The sequence below is a fragment of the Argiope bruennichi genome, chromosome 5, assembly GCF_947563725.1.
Source record: "Argiope bruennichi chromosome 5, qqArgBrue1.1, whole genome shotgun sequence".
NCBI classification, from domain to species: domain Eukaryota; kingdom Metazoa; phylum Arthropoda; class Arachnida; order Araneae; family Araneidae; genus Argiope; species Argiope bruennichi.
Window position 1 is genome coordinate 94,690,431 of NC_079155.1, and position 14,448 is coordinate 94,704,878.

The window sequence follows — 14,448 nt, forward strand, 5'->3', positions numbered from 1 at the left end:
TTTATTTAATTATAATTTCAATTAAATTATATTTTATCAAAAAATTTATATTCAAAAATCAAATTCAAAATTAAATTTCCTAATTACTTTCTCTGTACCACTGTAATTACACACATTAAATACAAATTATTTTGAAAATACTGTGGTGGGGGGGGGTCCGACAATTTTCGATTAAAATATTATCCAATAGTTTTAAACTATTTTTTAAAATAACATTCAAATTAAATGTTTTATTATTTTTAAAAATAAACTTACCTCTAGACTTGTCAGAGGACTACAGAGCTTCCAAGCAGATAGAGCACCTGGAGTGGGGGAAAAAAAAAGTACATTACCACCACCGTCATCACTTCAAAAAATTAAACCACTTAAAAATCAAAAATAACCAACTCTTTTTTGCGAGAAACAAACATACAAGGAAATACGGATTCTGTTCGCTTTTCAGCTTGCCAAAACATTCCTTACCTCAATACAGAGGTGGTCCTGTACACTGTTTTCACAACGTGTAGGAAAATAAATTACTGAGAATATTGCATAACCGCAAGCAAAAGGGAAGAACAGTTTTTTTCCGAGAAAGATGGCAATCTCCTTCGAACAAAAAAAAAAATGTCTTCTTTTCAACGAACACGGTTACGATAACTTCGCTTTCGTAGGACAGAACTGTTAAGTCTAGGAACATTAAACCTCTTAAACCTTTAAAGTGAGATGGCTACATCAAAAAATGGTAATGAAAACAGAGCGAAAGCTTCAGTTGTTTGTTTATGAACTTAGAAAACATTTTTCAGATCATTCCTGCTCAAGAAACCGGAACGCCAATTATTCGCAGAAATGGGTTTTAGAAATTCTCGTTAATACACATGTTTTCCAAGGTTTTCTCATTTTTATTAGACAAATTAACTTTAAAAGACGATGGCGCAAACAAAAGCGCTAATTAATTTCCTAAGATAAATCTCCATAAAATGTTAAAATTCAGAGTATATTTAATTTAAAGGACGAAAACACATTATAATTAGGAAATTTATCTTTTCTATTTCGTTGACTCGGTAAACTCAATTTGGATTTTAATAAAGCCTTTCGGACTGATTGTGAACAAAATAAAAAAATAAGATATTCTAAAGTCGATTAAAAATTTAGAAATTAAGTTAAAATGCTAGATGGATAGCATAAAAGCACAGGATGTTTTCCCTCTATTTATTATGCATGATATGCTAATATACTGAACAACTAAAAAGCTACATCCATTGATATTTATTAAATTTATTCATCGAAAAATTAAGATGGAAGCAAATATTGTGATGCATAAAAGAAAAAAATCTGATTCAAAATGCAATCAAATAAAGTTATTTCTTGCTAATGATGAAAATGAATGAATTTATTAAGAATAATGACACGAATTCTTTATATACGATTCACCGAATAAATGAATATGAATATTTTTTTTTACCAATTATAGCGTACTATTTCGTTCAAGCTAATACAGATTCTTTGTTTATTCAAATAAGAATATTTTTGTCAATTATGAAGAACTGGCTTAACCGATCAATTCAACATAATACAAATTCTTACATCTGAGTCACAATAAAATAAAAAATAAATACTGAATCCAAACACCGAGGCGGAGGATATTGATGATACAGGTATATTCTAAAGCAAAATTCTTTTATACGAAAAACTACGCAGAAGCTCAAACTTCAGGGGAGGGGGGGGATATCAAGTTTGCTCTGAATAAGGAATTAAGTTAAACAATTCTATTCATATTTGCAATTTTTGTATTTATTTTCATAAATGCAAAAAACCCTCCCTCCCCCCACCCATCAATTGAGAAAAGTTCTTTCTGAATATGATGTCTTTACAGCTTGTTCCGAAAGAAATATGGGGAAACAAACAGAAACTATTACAGAAACATTCTTTCTGTAATTAAATAGACTGTACATTTTAACTGATGAAACATAAAAAATTTGTGGTAAGTAGTCTAGAAAATGGTTTCAGATAGAAAAAAAAGTCAAAATTAAGATGCTTATATTTGCTACTCTAAAAAAACATACACAACCATTTAAACCATGCTTTATTAAATCGGTAAGTATTTTTTATTTGTCAGCCTGCTTTATTAAATCATCAGTATTTTTTAAGTTGTAATCCCTTTGCAATAATAAATGCATCAAAAGTTATTTTACTTATCATAAAAGAGCTAGTATTACTAAATTTAAAGTTAACCAAAATCTAAGGAGAAGAAAAACTGCTAGAAGTGACACAAAAGATTACGGCACGACTATAGAGGGAGGCATCGCAGCAGAAAATTACAGGGTTTTAATCTCCAACTATAAACTTAATCAGCATTCTTCAAAGACTGGTAGACGATGTGCATTTTAATTACCACTTGCTTACTGCGGACTAAATGAATTTGAGCCTCCAGAAGAAACACCAATAAACTCTCCTATATCAAGATAATCAATCATCCATGAAATCAACCTACCCTTATACACAAAAAAACAGATGATTTTTACTTCAAAATGCTTCCAGGATCAACGGAAAATGCCACAATTCTGCTCTATAACGAGTTCCTGATCAAGCATTTGGCTAGACATTCTAGATTCCAATATAATGGCAACCACAAATAGACAATTGAACATTTCTTTTAGCGCATTTTCATGTGCTCAATTCATGATCAAGTGAGATGCATCAATTACGTCCAACTAATTTGATTTTGGAATCCTTACTATACTTTCCATAAGCAAAATGGGCTTAACATCACAGCACGGCATAAGATAACGCAATGATTAGATCGTCTAGGCATATGATTGTGACAACAAAAAGATGAACTCCATTCTTTATCTCTTACAATGGTGTGCATGTGTGCACAATGTATTTTATGATGAAGCCATGAAGATAAGATACATAATTATATTTCATAAAATAATTTTAAAACTATCATTATTCTGTTCAATGAACTTAACGATGCAGGAACTGAAAAAGAAAAGTTGCAACACGAGGAATCCCCTGCTATAAACAAATATTTTGCAAAACCCGGATGTTAAGCGGAACTTCACTCGTCACACATCACTTCCTCAACCATCTTTAAACCGCCTTTATGCGTCTTAAGAAAATGTTCTTTAACAATACTTCCCTAGACAGAAGGTGGAGAAGAAAAATCACTTTTAAAAAGACAGATCTCACGCATTTGAATTAATAAAGGATACAACATGTCTAGCTTGTCAGAGGGAGTAAAAAAAAAAAAAAAAAAAATGTGAATTCTTTTAATAGAAAAGTTATGACTTACTAGCTTTTACCCGCGACTTCGTACGCGTGGAAATACATTGGAATTTATAGCATTATTTGTTGCTCCTGCGCATGCGTGAATTTTCAACGCCAATTGGGGCAACACAAGTGTATGAATTTTCTACGCCAGTTGGGGTAACGCAATATAAATTATAAATTTTTAATTTCCTTTATTCTGTTTTATTTTAATTCAAAAGTACTTCAGAATGAATCCGAAAGATCGATTAATTAACAAAGTTTAATTTTAAATGCATCGAACACTAAGAAAATAAACAGAATCGTTTGAAATAATAGCCAAAATCATGTTAAGCCTAATCTCATTGGCGTGGGAGAAAAAAAACCTAAAGCTTTACTCATTTGGCGGTTTTTGGCGGGAAAGTTAGTTTTTAATTAATAAAGAATTAACTACTCAATTAAACGGAATAAATAGTAGCCTATGTCCTATTCCAGACTATAATCTACCTCACAGCGAAATTTCATCCAATTCTGTTCAGCCGTTCTGGCGTGATTGACTAACAAACATCCATCCCTCCATCCAAACTTTCACATTTATAATAGTAGTATAGATTTTGAAATATAGTAAACTCTTAGTTTAACGGACTTCAAATTTAAAAATACAATTTGATGGGGTTTTTTTTTAATTTTATTTTTTAGCTCAAATACAAATATTAAAACTTTATTTCACTATATAATAATATTCAAGGTGTTTTTTTTTTCAAATACTTTAATTATTACTTTAGTATAGATGAAATACAGTAATCGATATTTCACTCGCTCTTTGATGTAACAAATTGTTTAAATTTTATACATTTGATAATACGCTATTTTCTGATTTTCTGAACGTAAGAAACAGTTAATCCATTAAATGTTTGTGTTCAAATCAAATCAAAATTTGATTCATTTAGATGAATCAAATTTTGATTTCGTGTACGTGGTGCCAACTGGTAGTTGTTTAGGGTGAATAAGGATTTTAAGGTTTATATAATAATAAAAGACTAAAAAATAAAATAATTAAAATTAAAAAGTACTTTTTAATACACTGATAAAACAGTGTTTTAAAAATTGTTGAAAAACAGTGATGCATCACATAGCTTTCCATACTTGAGAAGTAATACAATTTTGAAAAAGAATGACAGGATTATATTCTGTAATAATATTTTTCACAGATCACTGAAAATTTCAAATCGCAAAAGTAACTAACGTAGAAAATATCCCAGCTAACATAGAAAACTAAACTAACTAGAACACTGTTTGTAATATGGCCAAACACTGTTTAACAAACAAACACTGTTTGTAATATGGCCAAAATATATTTAATTTATGTAAAAAAACATAAAATGGAAACAGATTTTACTAACATAGAAAATATCCCAGCATTTACTATTAGCTTACATATAATATTAAAGGATAATAAAATGATTATCAATAAAAAGAGCCTTAAAAGGTAATGCGGGAATTATCTTTCGAAAACTTGAATAAAAAAAATATTCAGTCGCAGAAAACATTATAATAAACAAAATATTAGTCATAGCTTTACTTGACTCAAATTTAATAAAATATTTTATATGTGATTAACAGGAAAAATCGGTGACGAAGAATTTTTTTAAAAAAATTGGAGTTCCTTAGACAAAGTTATAAAAAACTATCGAAATCTGGTTACAACAATAGCACGGTAAGTTAAAATTTATCTCGAAAAATTCTTATAAAAAAACTGTCAAAGTTTAGAACATAATTATGATAAAATCAATATTTTCTTTACATTCCAACAATACGAAACAACAAAAGCAATTCGAGTCATTTTAATAATTTATAAATAATTTAAAATTTCAACAAAAGATATCGATGTTAAATAGGTGAAAACACAATATAATAAAAAAACTTTTGAAAGTCTTAAAATTTATTGTGGAAAACCTTGAAGCAGCGGTATTTTCCGAAATTAAACTTTTTTTTTACAACATTCTATGATCATTCAGTTGTAAGAACAAATTAACAAAGGCTTCACATAAATGAAACGATACTTCAAAAAAAGAAGAAAAAAATTGAGCAAATCTTATTTTATAACAATGCACTCTAGCTAGATAGTATTATTGTTACTGCATATATGTAGAGACATGTTAACTCTGGCTCGAAAAACAGGCCTCTACTAACCGGATTATATATCAAATCAAATATCGCTCACTGTCCCTAAGGAAAAGCCCGGTTGAGAAAAATACTTAGAGATGAGTCATACTACAAGAATCACACACTGATTTAACATAAATGAATTTAATGAACTGAACGAACGGCCGGGCCGCTTTTACATCGATAAACACTATTATAGTACTGAATACAGTTTTAATGACGGGAATCAAATAGCTTCTTATTGGCTAATGAGTGATGACGCGAGCGCCGCCAGGATGACGCTCCGTACACCACATACATTATGACTGAATATTGTACCATATTTTTCTTCCAATCTAATCAATATCATCCAATGTTAATCAAACGCGAATCAAATATATATGTTACCATTAAAGTATATAATGCAGTTGTTTCATAGAATACCTAGTTATTCCATGAAATAACTGATCGTGTCCGTTAAAGTGTGTAATATGTTATTAATTTGACACTTTAACTAGTTATTCTATGAAATAACTAGGTATTCTATAAATTAACTAATGAGAGACAGTTAAAGTGTAAAATAAACAATTTATCTAAAATGAAATTAAACTAATAATAGACAATTAAAATGAAAAAGAAGCAATTTATCTAATTTATGGAGCGTATAAATGGTATTTATGGAAATGTACCATAAAATCATTTGTTATAACAAGGATTACTAAAATGACACTTGGAATTACAAAGAACATTATTTCTAAAACAAAAACATTTTTTATTTCTAAAACAAACAAAAACATAAATGCAATAGGGGTGGAAAGTAAATGTATTTGTCGTGAGAGATATATGATATAGATTATTTTACACTTTAACGGGCAGCAGACCGTTATTCTATGAAATAACTAATCAAACCATGAAATACAAGAGAGTTTTACATTTTAATGGACACGATCAGTTATTTTATGGAATAACTAGGTATTCTATAAAACAACGGATTTCATACTTTAACGGTAACATATACAATAAAACCAATGATTATACGGATGCGTGAATGAATGCACATCAAATCTGAACTTGATAGGAATTCTTTTCAGCTATGATTTAAAAATAATCACTTTTTTTTATATTTGAAAATTCAGCGATAATATAGAGCTAAACTGCAATTAAAAAATATATATCGCAATATGCCTTTATCAAAATACGTGACAAAAAAAATTCGCCAAGGAAACATTCAAATTAAGAATATAAGAAATTTTCCGATAAAATATTAAAACTGCTCCGAATTTAATATATTTTAGTTGTGGTTCTCCTGTTTATACTTTCGCCGCCAAATAAATTTTGTAACAAGGACTTAACTTGAGATTTTTCTACATTTCTTCGAATTTAATAATTAAATTGTTAATACATATTCAGATTTTTTTTTTATAGTGAAAGATATTTTTTATGTAAAAAACTGTCTTAATATTAAACATATAACAGATCATAGCGTAGCGGTTTAGAAATTAGCATCGTTATAGTTTTTTCAAAAATTTAAAAATTAATACACTTTATAACTTATCACCATTTTGATTAAAGGAAAGAACATTTTCAGAAAAAAACTTTTTTAAGCTAAGCAATTAATGAATTCATTCGTTAACTTTAATCAACTTCTTTTTACTAACATTCCCTATACTCGTTATAAAAGGCCAATAAACCTTTATTGTAAATATAAAAATTAGCATATTAGAGTTCAATTCTAAATGAATTTCTAAATCAAACTTTATTAAGAAACATTCCTTGAATTTCACACATTCCTCACATAAATAAGAAAATTAACCGAGAAAAACGGGCATATTTTGAGAATGACTTACACCAGTGTATCAATAAGCAGTTAGTTTCACATAATCGTGAAATTTTGCACTTCAGTTTTTAAAACTTTTTTGAGGACATAATGCATTTAATAAATTGAATATGTTACCTAGATCAAAATATTTGCACACTTGGTTCGCAGTTTTAATGAATAATCACGTTTTGTTATTTATTTAGAAAAGCCTTGTTAATACGTGGCGATAGACATCTGGGCAGAAATAATTTAAGCAGAAGATAAAACTAAATTAATATTTTTAAAAATTAAGTAAATCATGTAGAACAAACTAAAATATAAGATGTTTTTTAAAAGAGAATATTTATAATGCAGTAAGCATATTATTAGTTCAAAAAGTTAATTAAGTTTAGTTTCCTCAGAAAATATCTTATTTAATAGTTTTTTCTATGTATTTATTCATCTTTTAAAGGCAGAATTATGTAATCGATTTTTCACTAATATCGTAATGCGCTAGATGTATGTATTTTATACAGTTTGTGTATACCCGATGATAATACAATATTTTAGCATTTGCAATATTTAAAGAGCAAAAAGTTTTAATTAAGATTGATCCCGTAAGTGCGATCTGGTAAAAAAAATAATGAAAATAAATTATCAAGTTTAAAAAATTATAGTAATGAATTACGAATCGTATGAAAGATTAAGAAATATATAATAATTATTATTACATTAAATAAGATCTTAAATCAAACTTTTATTACTGCATTAAAAAGTAGAAAATCATTTTTAATCAATAACCAAAAGGCAACAAAATCACTGTAACAATGATAGGTGTTAAAAACGGCAACGGCGTAATTACTGAAATTAAGCTTCAATAGAAAACAAAGAAACCTATTGATATCTTAAAAATTACAGTATCTTAGGATTACAGTCAAAATTTCAGTTTTTTTTTTTAAGAGGAAACTTTTTTTTTCTCCAAGCTCTTAGGGACTTAAAAAATATATGATGTTCCTAAAATCATAGATAAACTGTTACAGCAAAACAAGCAGGAATCGCAAGCAAAAAGAATGACCGCTCAAGAGGATTTTTTTGTTAGCGAATTACATTATGATCTTTTTTTGAAAAACGTTTTACCGATATATGAGATCCGGCTTCAAACACGATGGCGCTCTGAATATACAAGAAAAAAAACCTGTGAAATATCATTTTTTTTTTGTTATTGCTTATTTATTCCATTGTTTCCGACATTTTCTTAGCCTCTGCCTAACATCGGCTTTTTTTTTTATACTGCAGATATCATTCCAATGCTATGAGTTTTTTTCTAGTGAAAATTACATGCCAATAAAAAAATGTTCATATATTTTAGAAATTTTGTCATTATTTTAACTGAACTATTGATTTAAAACATCATTTTCATCCCACTTTAAAATACCTGCATGAAAACTCATTCTATTTCTTGCCATAAATGTATCTCCCGATGAATCGGCTTCTTTGCATTAATCTGCAATATTCATTGACAAAAGAGAATTTGCTCTCTACTCCCATAAACCTCCCATGATTTACTATTAAAGAATTTGGTTTCATTATATCTAAGTCACTTTCGAAGCAATGCCAGGCTTTTTTAGGACGGACCTCCCAATTCTGAACCGTGGTCAGATAAAGAGAACGACATCCGATAAGCATCCTCCATTTCAAATTTTCACGTCACATCAGCAGGAGTAAGTCGGTCTTCAATGGATTTAAAATGCATTAGACCGGCTTACTTGGTGGTTCTATGATTCAATCCAGTTCCGAACCTTGAACTATCCGACTCCTAAGCCGAGATCTTACCATCAAAACACCATAACACTATGTTTCACAAAAAATTTGTTTAGTTAGTGGTTGAATTTTGTTGGCACAACAGCAAAGTGTCAGTGTAAAGGACATCTAATGAATAGAATTGAGATGCAATAGAAGTTGTAACTATCGGATTCTGATAAAGAGTTAAGAGTTGCGTATAAATATATTAATTAATCTAAAAATATCTTTTTAAAAAATTTATTCAAAAAAATATTTTTAAAAAATCCTTAAAGCTTCAGTACCGCTAAAGACATAAAATTCCCGCTACCCCCACCCCCAAAAAAGAAAGGAAAAAAAATGAAAAGCTTTATTTTCCCGCTAAGCTATGGTTATTGATTTCTAAACAGTGTTTAAGTACTTAATTTTAGTTCCAATGACAGAATGATTGACTCCCTTTAAAAGTAGCTCGATTTTCATTACGAAATATTTCCACCGGAGATGCAACATTAAAACCCTAGTAATTTCGTTCCAAGCAGTCTTTTAATAGTTTTTCCGCTCCTATTCGTACCAGACATGTCAAACGCACGCCAGTTACCTTGAAATTTGTCATGCTTCCTTGCATGCAAAATCCACTAGCAAACAAATAGAAAAAAAAAAGAGGTAATCTACTAACTAGCTGGATAGTTGGGTTCAGCACTTAATATTCGTTGCTATGCATTTTTCAGCAAAATCCTCCTATTTCAGAGGAAGCTAACATCCTAGAATTAAAACCTATAAAACTTTGAATATTTCTAAAAATTTTCATATATTTTTTTGATTATACAATTATTTTTGTTGATTTAAGAAGATAGAATATTCAAAAGTAACTATATATTCAATCCCACTTTTAACAGAATTCTGATTACGCTGTTTCTATACCACACGGTATGCTTATTTTCTAATACACTTTTTTCAAGCAGCGTGACTCAACTTCGGTATTCTTAATAAAACACAATTATTTCTTTTCCCCACCTTTCAGTTGTGGTTCTTAAGAATTTAATCTCACTTAACATGGTTTCTATATAACAAGGAACGAATACCAAGGCAGGAATTTAAAAGATCGATATAACAGCTGCAGCAAGCAAATCGCCAAATATTTAACACGAAAATAATCTTAGCTAATCACATATCCTCAATATAACCAATGATTTACATATCTTCATATCTTCTACATGCCTGGTGATATGTTGCCTTTTAAATTCTACATAATCAATGAATCACGTATCCTTTACATAACCAGTGAATCACGCACCCTCTACATAACCAGTGAATCACGCACCCTCTACATAACCAGTGAATCACGCACCCTCTACATAACCAGTGAATCACGCACCCTCTACATAACCAGTGAATCACGCACCCTCTACATAACCAGTGAATCACGCACCCTCTACATAACCAGTGAATCACGCACCCTCTACATAACCAGTGAATCACGCATCCTCTACATAACCAGTGAATCACGCATCCTCTATATAACCAGTAAATCACGCATCCTCTATATAACCAGTGAATCACGTATAGATGAATCACACGCATCGTCATATTCTCTACAAAACCAGTGAATCAGAGATTAGCCAAAGAAAACGATAATTTTTAAACTAAAAATGGTAGTAAAAATTTATTTTCAGTATTTAACAGTTTTAATAAATAATGCAAAATTAATAATTAATTTAATGAATGTAATAATTATCATTTTTAATAAATTCAAGATACTAATAAATAAATTTTAATAAAACAGCATAAAACACTTTGTATATAACAATTTTACAAAGTAACTTTCAAATAGCATAATTCATATTTGACACATTTACAAGTCTTTTGGAACTGTAAGAAATATTTCTTGTTATTTTAACTGTATATTTTATATGGCGGTTTCAGAGAAAAGTATAGGGCTTTAAAAATTATACATGGATAATTGAGGGCATAAGGGATAACAAAAAGGATTCTGAAATAAAAACCGTATTTCGCAAATTTTTAGTTTTCGAATTACAATAAAAATAAATTCAAATTATAAAAGAGAATTTAATATGATGTTAATTGGAAATTTATAAAGAAAAAAAAAGAAAAACATTTAAATCACCTATTAATTGATGGTAAAAACGTTCATACTAACAAATTTTCACAATTCTTTAAAAATTAAGACAGCTATAAATAATATTTATTACAGCTGTAATTAACGATATTAATTAAAATTAATACCAAAGCACCTGAAAGAAATCCATATTGACAACAGTATAATAATAGCCCCTACGGTTAATAACTAGAAAAATTCGTAGCTAATCGATATCTTGATTTTAGTTCACATATAAACAAATATATTTTAGAATAAACGATATAAATTATATTTTATTTAATATGAACTTTAGATTTTTGAATAAATGTTCACACAGTGCTTTAAAAATTATTAAATTATAATTAAAAAACAATATATAATTAGCATTTGCTATAATATTTAAATGCAAAAATAACATTCAAGATTGATAAAAATAACAATTAATTATAATGTTAAAAATTTTAATAACATTAAAGCTTTTTTTTAAATCTATAATATTTGTGACACACTCAACTCAAAATTAATCATTATAAAAAATTGCAAAACTCTGCTCATTAACCTTTGCAACAATTCAGTATAAAAATTATAGATAAAATGTTAAGTTCATGATCCCATAACTAATTTTTATTTATGCTTATATCTCATAATTTTATTCGTGCACCGAAAAAATCAATCAATTAAAACATAACTGACTCCATTACGAACCAATATAAAAGTTGTGATTTGCAGGTTCGATAAAGATGCGATTACAAGGAGCGACGGTGTTCTTAATTCCCTCAGCATTACAGACGTCTGCGGTCGTTTATATGTACTGATAGGTAACACAGGTAAAAATTATTCTAAAAATATATTTTTCGAAATCAGGGAAGGTGGATACATCAAAACCACTTTTTAAAAAAATCAACTTGGAAAACGAAACATTTCTATCTGTAAAGCAATGTAAAAATATATATATTAAAGTTATTGAAGCCATGATTTCCATAAAGTCATAAAGAAGATAAACTGTTGCTAAGACCGCAAATATTTTCCTTTCCACTCAACTGCATTATTTTTATTAATCTGAGACAATACCCCGAGCGTGATAAGCAGAACGGTCAAACACGTGGCCATCTATAGGTGAAAGTCATCCTGTCCTTAAAAATGTCGCTTGAAGGTCAAGGTTTCAAGTCCAATAAATAAGCCGTGGAACAACAAAAATGTTCCGCATTGTGAGCGGAAAGCATTTTTTCACCTACCCCGATTTAAATCTCAAGGACACCTTAAAGTGTGCACCCGTACCCCTTTCCCTCGCTGCGTCATGCTTTGATGAAGAAATGAAACAGTTTTACGTATGCAAGTACTGCAAAAAGTCTCTGTGAATCAGAGGAAAGAATGTCTGCATTTTATTTGTTCATACAAAATTCTGTACGTTAAGAAAAAGCGAACTTTGAAATGAAGTTCCACCGTTGAACATTTACCACTAAAAATTGTATTTTTAAAATATGCAAACTCAATCATGTTTTATGTTACTATAATTATAAAACTTTAAATAAGCAATTCTTGAATATATATGTATATATTGTGCATCTAGGAAATGGCTCAATGGCTCTATCGATTTGAATTAAATTTTGTATTTAAATAAGATTTTGAAATTTATATAAGTGTCTTTCCTGAAAAAATGCAATATTACATACACTAACATTTTTTTAAATTAACTATTAGAGAATTTTTCTATCTGCTGACAATGACATAGAGTGCCATCTCATACTTTTGTGGTACTTGCATTGTTGCCACGTACCGATACCTCAAAATTTTGTGAGATGGCACTATATGACATTATTCGAAGACCAATACGTTCAGTATATATATTAAAATATGTTCACATCCAATAGGAACAATGCAATTATTGTGTTAACCAATTCCAGTGCATTTACTTAATGACCATTTTTTTATTTAAATTAACTAGTTCATATGTAGGTAAGATTGAAAAATATTAATTTGTAATCAGTATGTGATTCGTATCTAAGTATTTTACAAAAAAATATTACTAAATATTTTACCAAAAAAAAAAAATCTACCGTGCGAAGCTTTGTCTCACAGGTACTTCAAATTTAAACGCAGAAGTTATGCATATTCCGTTAATAATAACAGTAATTGATTGATTTTATGTGAAAAACATCACTATAATTTACAGCAGTTTCAAAGATAAACTAATATATATATATATATATATATTAGTGAAAAATTGCAAAACCTCAGAATATATTAATATTAATAAGCTTCAAATACACGAAATAAACATAAAAGAAAACTACTAGAGAATTGAGAAATATTTACGTTGTGGTATAGCCAACTATTTCGTCATAACATGTAAATAGCATCCCCTCCCTACCTTCCCATTTCTCTTAACAAATCAGAGATTTTCTGGATTCCATTTGTATTTCCATTATTATTTCTGAATAACATTAATATTATTCCATTCGTATTTTTCAGTACATGCATTCCATTAGCATTTTTATTTAGTAAAAAGTAACAAAATTCTGAGCTAACACCAATCACAAAAGATGTTTTGCAATTTGTATGAATATCATATCTAATAATACTGGCACAAATTCTCATTGGGAAATGAATTTTACATTGGTTTCGATATTTACCAAGTAATTTCGTATAAAATATATATCATTTCATCTTTAAAAAAAAGCTATTAAGGAATTATTGAAAATATTTTCAATATACGTGGTAGAAAATAAAACTGGGTAAAATTCATTTCAAAGAGGTGTTAGAATGATTTATTATGCAATGTTTTCCTAAAAATAAAATTTTGTAATTCGATATTTTAAGACAGGAATAACATATTGCACGTTTAATCGATTTTGGGGTAGGTTCCTCATAATAACACTATCTTTTAAAATAGTCCTCAACATAAGCATTCGGGAAAATTTCTGAAGATCTTAAAAAAATCACAGTCCCTAGACCCCCCCCCAAAAAAAAACACTTCATTCAAAAATTTATACTATTGTATTATATGCTATAATATAACGCTTTGCCCATGTTATCTTTCAATACCTAGAGTAATTTTGATTTTATTTTTCCGGCGAAAGGAGTCAATATCTCGAATGAGTTCGTAGATGGTCCATCCAGTTAACCCTTTAAAGGGCCATTCTTTTCTAGTCATATTATGTTAAAATATTTTTAGGGTTGAAATTAGAATAAGAAAAGAGATTCATTTAGCTTATTAGATAAATTTAATTTGATTAATGAATTAATTTGGTTAGTTAATAATTAAGTAACAAATCAAGACACATAATTTTGTCTGAGATAGAGAACTGAAGCATCTAAATTTCAGACTTACTAAAAAAAATTGTCAGAACTTATGCCAACCTACATAATTTCATACAAAGATTGATAAATTTGGTGAGAA

General features: G+C 28.8%; 1 long non-coding RNA gene across 1 annotated transcript in view; it reads right to left on the bottom strand.

Moving 5' to 3' along the window:
- The window catches only part of LOC129969537 (uncharacterized), an 82,902-nt gene that overhangs the window by 43,889 nt on the left and 24,565 nt on the right, over nucleotides 1-14,448 (bottom strand). The window contains exon 3 of the long non-coding RNA XR_008784532.1: nucleotides 256-302. This is a non-coding gene — a long non-coding RNA (uncharacterized LOC129969537). The remainder of the gene's footprint in view (nucleotides 1-255; nucleotides 303-14,448) is intronic.